General features: G+C 41.5%; 1 non-coding gene and 1 pseudogene across 1 annotated transcript; one reads left to right on the plus strand and one right to left on the minus strand.

Moving 5' to 3' along the window:
- The first annotated feature begins 9,020 nt into the window (after positions 1–9,020).
- On the plus strand, positions 9,021–9,150 carry LOC141410582 (small nucleolar RNA SNORA36 family). Its single transcript, XR_012435426.1, has one exon. It is a non-coding gene; the product is annotated as a small nucleolar RNA SNORA36 family (small nucleolar RNA).
- A 103-nt stretch (positions 9,151–9,253) lies between these two features.
- On the minus strand, positions 9,254–16,976 carry LOC109687296 (tripartite motif-containing protein 26-like; annotated as a pseudogene).
- Between the last annotated feature and the right edge of the window lie 752 nt (positions 16,977–17,728).

Raw genomic sequence — 17,728 nt, forward strand, 5'->3', positions numbered from 1 at the left:
CAGGATACAAAGTCTCTAAGAAAAAGGCCCAGATTTGCCAAAACACCATCAAATACTTCATCTTTCACCATCCCAGGGGCAATGCAGGCTCAGCCCTGAGAGGAAGTAGGATTTCTATTCCATTCCAGCCCCCAAGACCCACTGGGAAATCAGAGAGTTTTTGGGAGCTGCAGGTTTCTGCCAAATGTGGATCCCTAATTACTCCCTCTTGGCAAAACCCCTCTATAAAGCCACAAAGTGGGGAGAATGAGAACCGTTAGTGTGGGATGAAGAACAAGAAAAAGCCTTTAAAGAAATCAAGAGGGCACTCACATATGACCCAGCTCTAGGCCTGCCAGGTGTGATGAAGCCATTTTTCCTGTCCATGAGTGAAAGGAGACAGCTATTGGGGTCCTGAATCAGCTACTAGGCTGCTGACAGCATCTGGTGACTTACTTGTCAAAACAACTTTATGCCATTTCTTGGGGCTGGCAGCCACTGCTGCCCTGGTGGCAGAAGCAGGCAAGCTCACCCTAGGTCAAGAACTCACTGTCTGGGTTCCCCACTCCATCCTGACTCTCATGGAGTATAGGGGAAATTATTGGCTGACTCAAATACCAGAGTGTGCCATGTGAAAACCCATGCATCCAGCTGGAGGTTGTTAAGACTCTAAACCTGGCCACCCTGTTGCTGGTTGATTCGGGCCCCCTGGAACATGAATGCTTAGAGGTTATGGATGAGGTTTTCTTGAGCTGGCCATATCTAACTGTTCAGCGTATCAGCCATCTGGACATTGGATATTTCACAGTTGGCATCAGATTTGTCTGGGATGGCACACACTTTGCCAGGTATGCACTGGTGACTCTGGACTCAGTCATTGAGGCTTGCCCGCTGCTGGTTGGAACTTCTGCACTAAAGGCTAAATGCGTTGCCCTCACAGGGCAGCTTGCTGCAGGAGTACGAGTAAATCTCTACACTGACTCCAAATACGCCTTCACAACCATTCATATCCATCGGGCCTTATATAAAGGGAGGGGACTTGTTAACTCGGGAAGAAAAAGTATCAAGTATGGGCAGAAAATCCTTGAACTGCTAGACACTCTATGGGCCCCTAAATGGGTGGCAGTTATAACCTTCAGAGGGCACCAAAAGGGAGATACAATTGTTGGGGGAAACTGGAAAGTTGGCAGGGAGGCCAAACAGGTGGCCCTCATAAGGGGACCATCCCCAACTGTCCTGACAGCTGCCTCGTTTCCATTCCCCTTAGCTGAATGGGACCCATGGTACACACCACAAGAACAGGCTTGGTTTAAGACTGACGAGGGAAATTTTCTCCCGAACAGATGGTGGAAGTTTGCTAATGACCTCATTGCCATACCTAAGTCACTGGCTCCTGCATTTGTCAAGCAGTTCACGAAGGAACTTATTCAGGGCAAATAGCCCTTGAGACCACCCTGACCCAGCATTTTTATGTCTCCAAACTTTCCAGTAAGGCAGTATGTGAGAGGTGTCACCTATGTGCCAAAAAAAAACCCCAGGCAAGGGCCAAGGTCACCTCCCCAGGTGCAGAAGGTTGGTGGAACTCCTCTTGAAAACTTGATCATGGACTTTACTGAAATGCCACAAGCTTTAGGATGCAAATATCTGCTGGTGTTTATACCTTCTCAGGATGGGTGGAAGCCTTCTCTACATGGACTCTAAAGGCCCAGGAGGTGGTCAGATGTTGGCTAAGGGAAATCATCCCTTGGTTTGGAATACCTGTGTCTGTTGGGTTGGATAATGGGCCAGCCTTTGTGGCAGAGGTAGTACAGCTGGTAGTTAAGGGCTTAGGAATCACCTGTAGTTGCATATGGCCTACTGCCCCCAGAGTTCAGAAAAAGTGGAATGTATGAATAGAACTCTGAAATTACAGTTGGGAAAACTATGTCAGGAGACTCATCTGCAATGGGACCAATTACTATCCATAACATTATTAAGGATTAGGTCTAGTCCCACAAAGTGGACAGGGCTCTCACCTTTTGAAGTCCTTTATGGACATCCGCTCTTGGGTTGACTCTCTCAAAGATCAATGACGGTCCAGGAGAGACTTCCTGTCAGCCTGACAACTGCCATGCACCCATACAGGCCAGGGGATGTGTTTGGGTAAAGGCATGGAATGTCCAACCATTAAAGGCTCATTGGAGAGGCAGTTAAAGTAGCAGAGATTGCTCCTTGGATCCACGACGGCCAAGGAAACCATCCTCTCTCAAGTGGGAGTGCATCTCTGATTGGCTTCACTGTTCAAGATCACCCTCTGGAATGCCTGTGCCCTTCCTTGGCTTGACCCTGCTTTCCAGAAGACAACAAGGGACCATGAAAAACAGGATGACAGCCCTGCTCTAGTCTCTTTGGAAGCTGACTGGTCTGTGCATGGCGGAAGGTTGAGGGACTCTTCCTCTTTCAAAGGTGCATCTTTTCCAAGTTTTCCTTTCGTTGAATTTAATCAGTCCCTTGCTCAGGAGTCCCCAGATCTCAAACTGTGACCTATGTATGATACTACTTGGGCAGGAAGTGTTGTCACTAGTATTTTGCTTTTCCAACTTAGTGTTTCTATACAGGCACTGTCAGTGGGTCATGACTCACAACCATACCACCTATTTGGTGTGCAGCATATCTGCTTCAACACTCCCTACTGCTCTTGGGAACAATGGTTAGAGGTCTGGAGTGTCTGCAACCCTGGGAACTTCTTCAGCCTCACCCAGGTGTTTAACCCTGATTAACCAGTTTCAATGTTCTTTGATGCGTGTGTGGCCATAGGCTGTGGCTGTGGGGCCTAGCTTGGGGAAGAGCCTATATGTCAAATGGTAAGTATGTGTGCCGGGGAGACACCACTGGCCATGTGATGATGTGGGCTCCTTTGATTGCCCTTATTGGGGCTGTGTTTCATGGGCTACATGGCAAAGGGCAAAACATGTGACCCTCCTTCACAAGGGGACACTGCCCCTGACTGTGTTCCTGGCACCTGTAACCCCATGAATTTCACTTACTTAAGCCCTCCAATTGCAAACAGGAACATATAATTTGTATAAGGATACATGGAAAGGGCCTCGACCCCGGAAATCTGATGCACCTCAAATTAGCAACTGTTACCCATGACAGTTCCTCATACCAAGTTTTCACTCCTTTTATGAGTTAATGCACAGTGAATTTTCTATCTCTACTAAGGCAGAAAACTTGTTCCTCTTGCTGGCTGAGTCTATAGCTCAGACACTGAATGTCACTTTGTGCTCTGTTTGTGGAGGGACCAACATGGGAGAACACCAGCCTTGGGAAGCAAGAGAGCTGGGCCCATGGGAACCCTTTAATGAGACTGATTTCCTGAAACATAAGAAAGGCGTCTGGCTCCTAAAAACTTCCATCATTGGAAATTACTGTATCTCCCACTCAAAAGGCCAGTTCTTCACCCTGGTGGGGGATTTAACTTTTTTAGGACAAAAGTTTTCAATGACATTGCCCAACAGTCTCAATGGTGGGGAGCTCCAAACCACGCAGAACCCCAGCTCCACCCACTGGTCAACTTCTCTAATCTCCTGAAAGCTTGGAACAATCTCACTGCAAACATAGATTGGTGGACACCCAAGGGACTGTGTTAGATCTGTGTTAAGCAAGCTTATACAGTGCTACCCAGCAGCCAGTTTGGGTCTTGCATACTGGCCTCAATCAGGCCACGCTTCTTCTTGCTTCCCCTTAGATGAGGTGAAAAACTGGCCAGAAAAGAAGCAAGAAAGTATAATATATATGATATATATGATAATGTAGCAGGGCTTGGGTGGGGGGGGAATATGACATAGGAGGGAGATAAAAGTAAATCTAAATGTGAGGAAGGTCACACAGCACTGGGGGTGAAGTAGCCAACAGAGTTGCATGCAACTGTATACAGGTTACACCTTGCTTTTTTGCTTGTAACCTGCTTGCAAGGGTGTATAAGATGAGACCCCTTTGTTCTCAGGGATCAGCCTATGGATTCGAATCCGCTGAGTCTGAACTGGCACAATAAAATGGTGCTTCCTGCTGATCTACCTCGTTATCCCTTGTCTCTGTTTGATAATCCTGCTACAGGACGAGAGGTGTGCACCACCACACCTGGCTTGTTTTTGAGATGGAGTTTTGCTAACTTTTCCTAAGCTGGTCTCAAACCTCAGTCCTCCTGTCTCTGCCTCCTGAGTAGGTAGGATTTGGGGCATGTGCCACACACATAGTCCCATAGTCTCTGTTCTTTAATGAAATCCTAAACTCCCAGAGCTAAATCACACTATTTTTCTCCACTCTCAAAAGTAACTCTAAGATTCATGCTCATAAAAGTCTCTGAACTTTAAAATTTTTTAAATTAAAAGACACATAATGCAAAATTTGCCATTTTTACAATTTTTAAGTTCAGTGTTGTTAGGTATATTCATATTGTCATGCAACAAATTTCTAGAACTTTCCCATTTTGTAAAACTGAAACTATATCCAAAATAACAGCTTCTTATTTTCCTCCCCCCACCTCCTAGCAGCCACCATCCTACTTTTTGTTTCTATGAATTTGACTACTTTGATACCTCACATAAATGGAATTATAAATTACTTATCTTTTTTGTGACTGATTTATTCCACTTAAAAAATGTCCTCAAGGTTCACCCATGTTGTAACATGTATCTGAATTTGATTTTTAGGTCAATAGTAGGCATTGTATCTGTATATACACATTTTCTTTGTCCATTTCTCCAGTAACAGACACTTGGGTTGTTCCACCTTGTGGCTATGGTGAAGAATGCTGCTACAGAACATGGATATCAAGTATCTCTTTGCTTTCAGTGGTTTTTTTTTTGGTAGTACTGGGTTTGAAGTCAGGGCCTTGCATTTGTTAGGCAGGTGCTCTACTGCTTGATCCACTCTGCCAGCTCTGTGTTTTTTGCATTGGTTCTTTTTGAGATAGGCTCTCACTTTATGTCCAGGCCAGCCTGGACTGCAATCCTCCTATCTGTGCTCCCCACATAGCTGGGATGGCAGGTGCACACCACCACATAAAGGCATTGGTTGAGATGGGTCTCGTGAACTTTTTGCCCAGGCTGACCTGGAACTGCTACCCTCACAATCTCTGCCTCCAGAGTAGCTTTGATTATAGGTCTGAGCTGCCATACCTGGCTCTGCTTTCAATTCTTTTGCTAAATACCCAGGGTGGGTCACATGATAATTCTGTTTTTAATTTTTTAACTACATTTTTATTAGGATATATTCATTATACGGGGGGAGGATTCATCATGACAATTCTGATTAGACTTACACTGTACATTAGATACATAGCCCCCATAGTCTCTCCCCCTTAGCCTCCTCCCCACCCCACTTAGAGCAATTGCAAGAAGTTTCTTGTTCTACTTCACATAGGTATATATAACTCCATCAACCATGTACCATCACCTAATCACCTTCATCACCCTCCCCCTCCCACTAACTCCCACACAGTGTACCTATTTTATAGTCCTGTCTTTCGTTATTAATATTTAAGTTGATACTCAATGGGGTTTCTCAATGTATCCCCACTGTGAGTATACTTTACTTTGAGCCATTCAACCCCTTCCATTACTCTCCCTTTCCCCTTTACCTCCAACCCCCCATTTTTCAAGACCTTTCAATACATGTCCTTATATCCTCTACCGTCACATCTTATGTTTTACAATATTACTGATGCTCTATCATTCTCTTTTCCTTTTCCTCTTTCTCTGAGTTCTATAGAGTAGCTCAATTATTACAATCATTTTCTATATCTGAGTTTGTATATGGTCATGCTTGTTTTTTATATGTTTGTCTTTTGGATCTATTTTCCACGTGTGAGAGAAAACATGTGGTCTTTGTGTTTCTGAGCCTGGCTTACTTCACTTAACATGATGTCCTCCAATTGCATCCATTTACCTTCAGATCACATGTCATTATTCCTTATAGTTGTATAAGACTCCAATGAGTATATATACCACATTTTCTTGATTTATGCATCAGCTGTAAGGCACCTGTGTTGTTTCCAAAGCTCGGCTATTGTGAATAGTGCCACAATGAACATCAGTGTACAGTCATCTCTGCTGTATTCTGTCCCATGTTCCTTTGGGTAGATGCCCAGGAGTGGAATCACTGGATCATATGGCAGTTCTATCTTTAGCTTTTTAGGAATCTCCAGTAGTACTCCAGTACTCCAGTAGTACCAGTACCCCAGTACTACAAAAAAAAATTACTATGTCTTCTTGGAGAATTAACACTTTATCCTTAAGTAGTGACCCTTTTTATCTCTGGTTATTTCCTTTTTGTTGCTATTGTTTGTTGTTTGTGGTAGGGTCTCACTATGTAGACCAGACTGGCCTTAAACTCGCCATGTAACCTAATCTTCCTCGAATTTCAATTCTCCTGTGATTACAGACATGAGCCATGCCTGTGTGCAGCTTTGGTTATTTTAATATGGCATATCTTTCTTTTTCCACTTATAAACAACAGGTAGTTGAGTCATGTGCTTTGATCACTTTGGCAATCCCATTTAATTGATGAATTCAGACCTTTGATGCTTAAAATGATTATTGATGATGTCTACCATATTTGCTACTATTTACTATTAACTGTGCCTTTCTTTGTTTCCATTTTTTGTCTTTAATTGCTTTTTTGACTTTTCTCAGCTTTAATTGGGCATTTTAAATGATTATGATTTCTCTCCTTTCTTTCAAAAAGTTTTACTGTGATTTTCTTAGGATTTGCAATATCCATTTACAACAACTCCAGCTCTGCTTCCAAACAATACTGCACTCCTTCATGAGTAGGTCAAATATCTTATAATGTCAAGATGTTTGTAATTCATATCTCCTGTCCTTTGTATTATTGTCATTCATTTTACTTATATATAATCTATAACCATCAAATACATTCTTATTAATTTGACTTTATTGGCTAGACTAAGAATAAGAAAGGAGCTGAGATATAGCTCAGTGGTAGACAAGGTGCACAGCTTGTGAAAGGTTCTGGTCTTAATCTCCAGCACCACCAAAACAAAAAACCAAAGCATAAGAATAATAATGCTACCTTTCCTTATGTAGATCTGAGTTTGTGACCTATATAAAGTCCTTATTCTCTGAATAATTTCTCTTAAGAAGTCTTATATGTCAGATCTACTGGAATTCCTTCAATTTTTGTTTGAGAAAGTTTAATTCTCCTGTAATTTTGAGGGATAATTTCACAGAATCAAATTGATGGATTTTTTTCTTTCAATGCTTAAACATTCAATTCCATTTTCTTATCTGCATGGCTTCTGAAAGAATTCATATATAAATCTTATATTTGCTTTTTTAAAGGCAAGACATTTTTTCTCCTTCTCTATGCATCTGTGATCAGGTCTCAGTGAGAGGGACTGCAGAGTGGCTCAAGTGGTAGAACACCTTCCTAGCCCAGGAAAGTCCAAGATCATGGTGCTGGTGTTGGTTTCTGGTGAGGGCTGCTGTCTGCTGCATCCTCACATGGTGGAAGGTGAAGAGCAAAGAGGGGGAACTCTCTCTCGATGCCTCTTTTACAAAGGCACTAATCCTCTCATGATGGTCATCCCTCTTGATTGAGCCACTTTCACAAAAGCTCCTTCTCATAATTCCAAAAACAATGGGGATGAAGTTAAAATATGAAATTTGAGGAGACACACACCAAAACCATAGCACTATGTTTATAAAATAGTAAATTTTAATGTTGATTAAGTCCATCTCATTACTGGGTGTGGTGGCATAAGCTTGAATTCCTAGCCATTCTACAGGCAGAGGCAGGAGGATCCAGAGTTGGAGGCCAGCTGGGCAAAGTTAGCAAGGATTTATCCCCAAAACAAAAATAAACCAAAAGGGCTGAGAGAGTGGTTCAAGTGGAAGAGTGCTTGCCCAGCAATCATGAGGCCATGTGCTCAATCCCCAGTACCAGAAAAAGAAAAAAGGGGAAAAATGGGGGGTGGAGGAACACAAGAGAGAACAGAGCTAAACTGCTTGCTCTTTCTCAGCCATGTTACAATGCAGCAGGAAGGCCCTCGCCAGATGCCAAGCAGACACTGGCGCCATGCTCTTGGGCTTCCAAGCTTCCAGAACAGGAACATATAAACTTCTCTTTATAAATCACCTGGTCTCAGGTATTGGTTCTAGTAACAAGATACAGCCTGAAACATCACACATCTCTTAAACTCAAGAGCCCTGGTTGTACGCATGTGTGTTATGTTCTGTTTATCTTGACAATCCCACCGTTTTCTCAAGTCCTAGTTCCTCCTGATCATCATGCAGCTCCCACATTGTCTCCTATACAAGCTCTCAACACAACAGCAAATGCAGAATTTATAAGCAGGTACACAGGTATCCTCTCTGTTTGGACTCCATTTTCCCCAATATTGTTTAATGGGTTTTCTATCTGCTAATGTTGGCCAGATTTGTTTTCTGCTTATAGCTCAAACTAGTAACTAAACTTAATATCTATTTCTACCATCTCACACCCGAGTTGATAGAACATTTTCTCCTGGACTAAGTGATTTCCAAAATCTCCCTTCTTATTATAAAAGTTTTAAGAACATGGTTCAAATAAATACACCAATTCTGACTACTACATACATTTCAGAATATATAAAGCTGAAATGCTTAAACAGACATGATTTGGATCAAAATACTGTTTTCCCAGCTGTTTAGAAGGATGGTAGAAACAATTATGAGACAGGAAAATCCTTTTAGGAATCCATAGATTGGTCAGTTACCATCTGTGACAGTTTGCAAGCCCACGACACACACACTCCCTTACATATATTTGTCTTAGTGACAAAGACAAGGACCAAATAAAACACAGTAGAATAAAATGATCAACAACACATACACTATAATAAATACTTCAAAGGGGTTACAACACTTGCACTGTAGATAAGGCAGATCAAGTATTACCATTTCCATTAGAGACACAGCAGAGAGGGCAAAGACTCCTGACTGCCACACTGCTCATTCAGCTAAGGAGAGGCTAGCCAGGTAGCAAGTTGAAAATAATTCCAAGTGCTGAGTTCTGCTCAGGGAAGTTCTCCCGTTCTGTTAGTTAAACTCTGGGACATTGAAATTGGCTTGGGGAGATGATTAGATAGATATATTATTCTATTCACTCACCTTGGGGTCTACACTATGAAAAAGATGGAAAAAGAAAATAAAGTTGGAAATAGCATAGAGGAGGAATGAGGGATAAATGAAAAAAAAAAAAAAAAAGGACTCTGCCCATGAGTTTCCTCTCAGGGTCTCAGTGTAAGTCTGGATCTCATGCAATTAAGCCACAGGAAAGGAAAAATTCTCCCAGTGAAGGAAGGTGAGAATTCGTAGATAATATCCTGAGTTCTGGTGTTGGTAAAGGTTACCTTCCCTCCCTCATAATCCAGGGCAATGCCAATCTGCCTAGGACAGTAGGACAGGACCTGGAAAGGCTCGGCACTGGTGCAGACACAGACCCCAGCTGAAGACAACTGCAGAGTCCAGAATCCCTCCTCAGTTATGAAAGTGAGAGAGCCTCTTCTCACCACTGACTCTCTTGTCACCCCCACCAAGCAGAATTTGGGCCATATTCCATTTTCCTGAGACCATTCTTCCTCCAGCTCTTCACTCTCATTTCTATATAGAGGAGATCTATACCTATCAGTGATGCCAAGAGACCCATCAAGATAGCTGCTGCCAAACACGCCTCTGGTCCCACCTCTATATTTCACTGTTTCTTTCTCCTCTGCTCCCCACCAGATCCTATCCACTTTCACTTCCCAGTACACTTTCCCCCAGGTGAAACCCTTACTGCCCAGCACAGCAGGCTCAGGATCAAATTGCTGACCGCGTTGGTATTTGTTCATCCACAAGCCAGTGAATATCATGCTCTTCCCGTTTGGAGACACTGAGAGGTAGCCATTGGCTGTCTGAGAATTCAGGATGATCTTCACTGTGGGGACAAAGGGATAAAGGTATGATGTCATAAAAGATTGCAAAGGAGATTTTTCTCCCAGACTCTGGAGCCCTTGTGACAATGGATCCCCTTTGGGAACTAGGATAGGGAATGCCTGAGACCTTGTTTCCACACTACCATTAGCTCCATGTCTACAAAATAAAATATGGGGGGAAAAATGATGGCCCTAAGGGTACAATAAGAGCTGTGAGGGTCTGGTGGCGCACACCTAAAGTTCCAACACTTGGGAGGCTGAGGCAGAAGGATGGCAAGTTCAAGGCTAGCCTGGGGTACATAGTGAGACCCTGTCACAAATAGAAAGGATGGAAGGAAGGAATACAAGAAGGAAGGAAGGAAGGAAAAAAGGAAGGAGAAAGACATAGTAACACATACCTGTACATTCCAGGCCAGTCTTAGAAATCTTATCAAAACAATATCTCAAAACCAAAATAAGTGGCTTGTGCTGTGGCTCAAGTGGTAGAGCACTTGCCTAGCGTATGTGAGGTATTGGGTGATTCAACCCCAGTACCATAAAAAACAGAACAAAATCAAAAATAAAACCAAACCAGTAAACGGGTAGATCATGGCTCTAGTGGTAGAATGCTTGCCTAGCATGCTGGAGGCCCAGGTACTTTAAAACAAAAATAAACAAAGCAACAGGCCAAAACAAAAAACAGACTTGTGAGAAGAAAAGTAGAGCATCTGGGATCGTTATGGCTGGGGAAATATCACCCCAAAGTTTATGGCTTTGAAATCTGAGGAATCAGGATAAAAATTTCTGATAGTTAGCCACCACGAAGACTTTCCTATTAGAGACCATCCAGAAATAAAAGAGCTTTACAGGAAAGTGCAGCGCTGATGGGAGCGTTACTTGATTTGCGGAAAACATCTGTCCACCGTTCCCACCAGATACTCACTTGTTTTATATCCCAGATCCCTCACCTCATCAATTTTCTTGGAATGAAGAAAGGAAAAGACAGTAGCTAACTGTGAAACCACATCTTTCTAAGTCAAGTTCTCTTACTGTTGGCTAGTACAGCTTAAGAGCTGACAGACACCACGAAAACCCAAGTGAAACAGAGAAGTCAGTGCAGGAGGTGCCTAGAGTTGTGCAGTCTAACGTGGTTCATTCAAGTACCCATGCCAGCTCTGCTCCCATATCTGCGGCTTCACTGACCCATACTGTCTCTCTGTCTCTGTCTCTTTCTCTCTCTGTACTGGGTATTGAACTCAGCCTCCTGTCTTCTAGGCAAGAACTCTGCCACTTGAACCTTGTCCCCAACCCCAGTCTTTTTGCTTTTAGTTTGGTTTTCAGATATGGACTCACACTAAATTTATCTGGGTTAACCTCAAACTGCAGTCCTCCAGCCTCCTCCTGAGTAACTGGAACAAAGCTGTGCATCACCACACCTGGCTTATTTTTCAGACAGGGTTTTGATAACTTTTTCCTGAGGTGGTCTTGAAGCACATCCTCTTATCTCTGCCTCCTGAGTAGGTAGGATTACGGACATGTGCCACCACACCCAGCCCCATAGTCTCTACTCATTAATGAAATGCTAAACTCCCAGACCTAAATCACACTATTTTCCTCCACTCTCAAAAGTAACTCTATGATTCAGTCTCACAAAGTGTTTCTGAATTTTTAAAAAAAATTTAGTTAAAAGACACATAACACAAATTTGCCATATTTACAATTTTTAAGTTTAGTGTTGTTACGTATATTCATATTGTCATTCAACCAACTTCTGGAACTTTTCCATTTTGTAAAAATGAAACTCTATATCCAAAATAACAGCTTCTCACTCCCCATCCCACCAGCTCCTAGCAACCACCATCCTACTTTTTGTTTCTATGAATTTGACTACTTTGATACCTCACATAAGTGGAATTATAAGTTACTTATCTTTTTTGTGACTGATTTATACTACTTACAAAATGTCCTCAGGGTTCATCCATGTTGTAACATGTATCTAAATTTGATTTTTAGGTCAATAATAGGCATTGTATCTGTATATACACATTTTCTTTGTCCAGTCCTCCAGTAACAGACACTTGGGTTGTTCCACCTCGTGGCTATGGTGAAGAATGCTGCTACAGAACATGGATATCAAGTATCTCTTTGCTTTCAATATTTTTTTGGTGGTACTGGGTTTGAAGTTAGGGCCTTGCATTTGTTAGGCAGGTGCTCTACTGCTTGATCCACTCTGCCAGCTCTGTGTTTTTTGCATTGATTCTTTTTGAGATAGGCTCTCAGTTTATGTCCAGGCCAGCCTGGACAGCAATCCCCCTATCTGTGCTCCCCGCATAGCTGGGATGGCAGGTGCACACCACCACATAAAGGCATTGGTTGAGATGGGTCTCATGAACTTTTTGCCCAGGCTGACCTGGAACTGCTATCCTCACAATCTCTGCCTCCAGAGTAGCTTTGATTATAGGTCTAAGCTACCACATGCAGTTCTACTTCCAATTCTTTTGCTGTATACCCAGGGTGGGTCACATGATAATGCTATTTTTAGTTTTTCTGTGTAAGTTTTTTTTGGATATATTCCTTACACGGGAGTGATTCAGAGTGACAATTCTGATTGGACTTGTATTGTACATTAGTTACATCGCCCCCGTTTTCCCTCCCCCTCAACCCCCTCCCCACCCCACTTAAAGCAATTACAAGAGGTTTTAGTTATATTTCATATACGTATATGAAGTTCCTAAACCATAAACCATCACCTTTATCTTTTTCATTCACCGTCCCCTCTCCCACTAACACCCCCCACCATGCCTATTTCACAGTCCTGGCTTTTGTTATTAATATTTAAGTTGATGTTCAAAGGGGTTTCTCAATGTAATCCCACTCTGGGTATAGTTGACTTTGGCCCATTCAACCTCTTCCATTACTCTCCTTACCCCTTTATTTCCTACCCCCTATTTTTCAACAGCTTTCAATACATGTCCTGATATCCTCTACCTTCACATCTTGTGTTTTTTTGATATTACTGATGCTTTTCCATTCTCTTCTCTTTCTCTCTTTCCCTGAGTTCCACAGAGTAGTTCCACTGTTACAATCATGTTCTATATCTGAGTTTATATATGATCATGCTTGTTTTTGTGTGTATGTTTGTCTTTTGGATCTATCTTCTACATGTGAGAGAAAACATGTGGCCTTTGTGTTTCTGAGCCTGGCTTACTTCACTTAACATCATGTCCTCCAATTGCATCCATTTACCTTCAGATCACATGTCATTATTCCTTATAGCTGTATAAAACTCCATTGAGTATATATACCACATTTTTTGATCTGTGCATCAGCTGTAGGGCACCTGTGTTGTTTCCAAAGCTTGGCTATTGTGAATAGTGCCACAATGAACATCAGTGTACAGTCATCTCTGCTGTATTCTGTCTTATGTTCCTTTGGGTAGATGCCCAGAAGTGGAATCACTGGATCATATGGCAGTTTTATCTTTAGCTTTTTGAGGACTCTCCATACTGCTTTCCACAGAGGTTGTACTAATTTGCGTTCCCATCAAAAGTGTGTAATGGCTCCTCACCAGCATTTGTTGTTGTTATTGCCCTTGATTATGGCTGCTATAACTGGGGTGAGATGAAATCTAAGTGTTGTTTTGTTTGGATTTGCATCTCTTTTATAACCATGAAAGTTGAACACTTTTTCATATATTTAGTGGCCATTTGTATCTCTTCCTTTGAGAGCTCTGTGATTAATTCGTGTGGGTGTTGATTCTTTGGTGGCTGAGTTTTATTGAATTCCCTGTAGATTCTGGATATTAGTTCTGACCAGATGAGTAGCTTGCAAAGATTTTCTCCCATTCTGTGGGCTGTCTCTGGAGTCTGGTGACTGTTTCTTCTGCTGTGCAGAAGCTCTTTAGTTTGATGCAGTCCCATTTGTTCATGCTTTCTCTTAGATGCTGATCCTTTTGAGTTCTATTTAGGAAGTCATTCCCTATACCAATCTGATCCAGTGTATTTCATACTACTTCCTGGAGTTGGTTAAATGTTTCAGGCTTTATATTAAGGTCTTTGGTCCACTTTGAGAAGATTTTGGTTCAGGGTGAAAGTCAGGGATCTGGACTTGCTGTATTGCTTTCCTTAGTTTCCTGGCAATTTTCACCTCACTTTTATATAAGAGTCATGTTATTTTAACCAACTCTGGAGTCTGTCAATTATGACTCTATCTTTGTGTAGATAAAAATTTTAGATTGTCATGTACAAAGACTTCCCGGTTTGGACTTAGATTCCCGCCCCAATGTCCCTGCTTAGTAGGAGTGACTTGCACAAGAAGAAGGAATTCTGAAAAGTCAATGCCAGAATCAAAACCTAAGGAGACACAGAGAAAAAAAAGAACGCTTTCCTTCAGTCCTTTCTCCAAAGAAGGAAATTTATCAGAAAATTCTTCTACCTGCTTTTGATTGTAAGACTGACGTGCTTTTCCATCCAGAACTTCTTCCAGGGATACCTAGAGAAAGTACAGTCACAGTGAGAATGACTGAAAGGAAGACATTTACTTCTCTGTCATCATACATAAAGGCACAAACACCAACAATGGTCCAAAGTGCTCAATTCCAACATTGAGGTCAAAGGGTAAAATACACAGAGATCTGAAGAATGGGTCATGACCCAACTGTTCTCTACCCATCAATTCATCATTTATGTATGATGTTAAAAAAAGAAAGAGCCATTTTCTGCCTTGCAAGCTGGTCAAAACATGCTGCTAATATTACAACTTCTGAAGATTTACTTGAGGATATACATCAGATAAATGAAAATTACAGTAATGTTTTGCATTTTTAAAAAAATTAATTTCAAATTAAGTTAAAGCTGGGCAGAATTATATAAGCTAACTACAAAATGAAAGAAATCTGAGACCTTGATCTCATTATCTAATGATATGGGATTCAAGTCAGAAAAATATGAAATAAGACAACAAAAGGAATTTTATGTTACTAAAAAGATTATAATCTACAACCAAGATATACAACAAGGTGCAGGTGCCTCACACCTGTAATACTAGCTACTTAAGAGGCAGAGATCAGGAGGATTGCACTTTGATGCCAGCAAATAATTTGTGACACCCTATCTGAAAAAATACCCAACACAAATAGGGGTTGTTGGAGTAGTTCAGGTGGTAGAGCACCTGCCTAGCATGCCTGAGGCCCTGAATTCAAGTCCTAGTGCTGCCATATATATATATAAAACTCTTCTTAAAGGTCATATAGAAAAAAGCCTCAAAATATAAAAATTAAAAGTTTTACAGGAAAACAAGAAAAAATAGGCAAAACTCATTCCTATAAAAAAAGGTGTAATTGACCTCTCTTTAGTCCGTGACATAGCAGAAAATCAAAAATATAAATATCAAAACACCTAAGTAACAAAATTACTAAGGAAAACTTCATGGAGATATGCCAAATAACATTTCAAGAAAACAGAACACATCTTCTTTTCCAATATGTTTTAGTATCACAGAAATATGGGCTAGCAGAGTGGCTCAAGCGGTAGACTACCTGTTTAGCAAGCATGAGGCTTCCTATTAAAAATAGACTGGATTTATTAAGAAACAAAACAAAAATGGACTCACTTGCTAGGTAAGCACTCTTACCACTTGAGCCACTCCTCTAGCCAAAAACAAATTTTTATATTGCTCATAAGAGCCAGAAAAATACAGAAAACTTGAGAATTAAAGGATAAAAATGAAACACATGCAATTGCTTCTCCAAAGAATGGAATAACTTCACTAATATTAGACAAAGACTTCAAGGCAAGAAGTGTTTCCCATTCTGAGCCTCCCTCTTTCCTTATACAGTGACTCATCTTTAATATGTCTGTCTCATCTCCCCACCAGGACCTGGTAACCTATCTCATTACCCTCCTTTCTATCTGATGTCTGGTCCACAGTAAATGCTCATTGTGTGCCAATAGTCCAGGTTATCTCTAAAGATGATTCGTGTTATCAAAACTCCTGACTCCTGTTCTGTCTATGAAACTTCTGTGTGTCCTGAGAGTATGTGAAAATTGCACTGTTAGTGTTTAACACACATTTGCTCTGGCCAATGCCACAGAAATCAGCATCCCTGTGACCTGCACATGTGACTTCTACAAATGACAACTTAGAATGATTTCATAGTGAAGTGTGCTCTGCAGAGTACAGAGACGCTGCAGCCAGAAGTGGCAATTGGGAACCATATTGGGATGGGAAGAATGAAAGGAAATAATGGATTTTAAATGTCCTCTAACACTCTTCTTTAGTTTCCCGTTTCATTTCTCTGTGAACCCATTACCATCCTAACATAAGTTCCATGACAATAATTTTTCACAACTGCATCCCCAGTTCCATTGAACACCTTTCAACCTATGCTACTAAAAAGTCTTCTTTTCCCTCTAAATGATCCTCTTCTAGTCTTTGTCAAATTTAACTAAGATTAGAGAAAGTGAAAACAAGGGACACTACGTGGTTAAATTTTTAAAAATCAAGAAGCACTTACCTGCTTATTATATCACTTGGGTCCTGGGAAGGAAGAGAACACAGACACTGTCATGTCATCGTGTTCTCAGAGGCCATCAGCATCCCTGTGTGGCTCCCTGGGGAATGAGTTCCCCAGTACAGGGCTGTACTGGGAATTATTCTGATGGGCTTGAACCTGTTCTGTTCTCCATTGTAGTAATGGCTTATAGGGACAGATGCTTCTGCTTCCTTTCCTCCTTTTGAGTTTTGTTAGGTGGTGCCATCTTACCTATCTCATCTTCCCTTTAGCATCTTCCTCACTTACACTGACTTCTCTAGAAAGCTGCTCTCTTCACTCTGTCCCCTTCCTGCCTTCCTATCTATCTCCCTATTCCTGTTTCCCAGCACCTACACCTGTCTCCTCATACACAGCTGAATTTATTATTACATTTATTTATGTATTTCTAACAAGTGCACCCCACCCTCACCAAGTTATATGTTGAACTCCATCTTTCTGAAAATCCACCTTTCCATTTTCTTCAATGCCAACATCAAGAGCCTCTTCTTTTCTGAAGACCTCCATGGCTAAACTCTAGCTTTGCCAGCATTGCTGTGGTTTCTAGTCTGGTCACAAGATTTAAACTCAGTACTGCTGGACACAGGTGACTGACACCTGCAATCCTAGCTACTTGGGAGGCTGAGAAAGTTTTAGTTATGTAAGACAAATAACTTCAGGAAGCCTATTGCATAGCATAATGCCTACAGCTAACAATACTAAGTTGTCTTTTAAAATTTTGCAAAAAGGAACCAAGCATGGTGCTTCACCCCTGTAAGTATAGACTTGAGGAGCTTAAGAGAAGGATTGAGTTTGAGGAAAGCATGGGTTACATAGTGATATCCTATATCCAAACATTTTTTGTAAAATGTTAACTCTTATTAATGGTCTAACAAAACACACAACGACAACAACAATAATAAAGGGGATGGAAGGAAATTTGGGGAAGCAATGGATATGTATGTAGCTCTCATGGTGGTGATGATGTCGGGGTGTACACTCAGGATTTGTACACATTAAATAAGTACAGCTTTTCACATGTAAATCATACCCCAATAAAGAAGTTTAAAATTTAGACCCATCCTAAAGGAATGGCAGAACTTTATTGGCTATAAGAACAGAGTGGGGTCCAACCAGATTCTTACCTGATAAGGCCGGGCAGCCTTCTCCAGGAGAACAGCAGTGTGGTGCCTGTGCTCTGGAGATTCCCGACACATCACACACAGCATCTGCTGGTCATCCTTGCAGTAGTAATGCAGCTTCTCCAGATGTCGCCCACA

This window comes from Castor canadensis, chromosome 8 (assembly GCF_047511655.1).
Source record: "Castor canadensis chromosome 8, mCasCan1.hap1v2, whole genome shotgun sequence".
Lineage (NCBI taxonomy): Eukaryota > Metazoa > Chordata > Mammalia > Rodentia > Castoridae > Castor > Castor canadensis.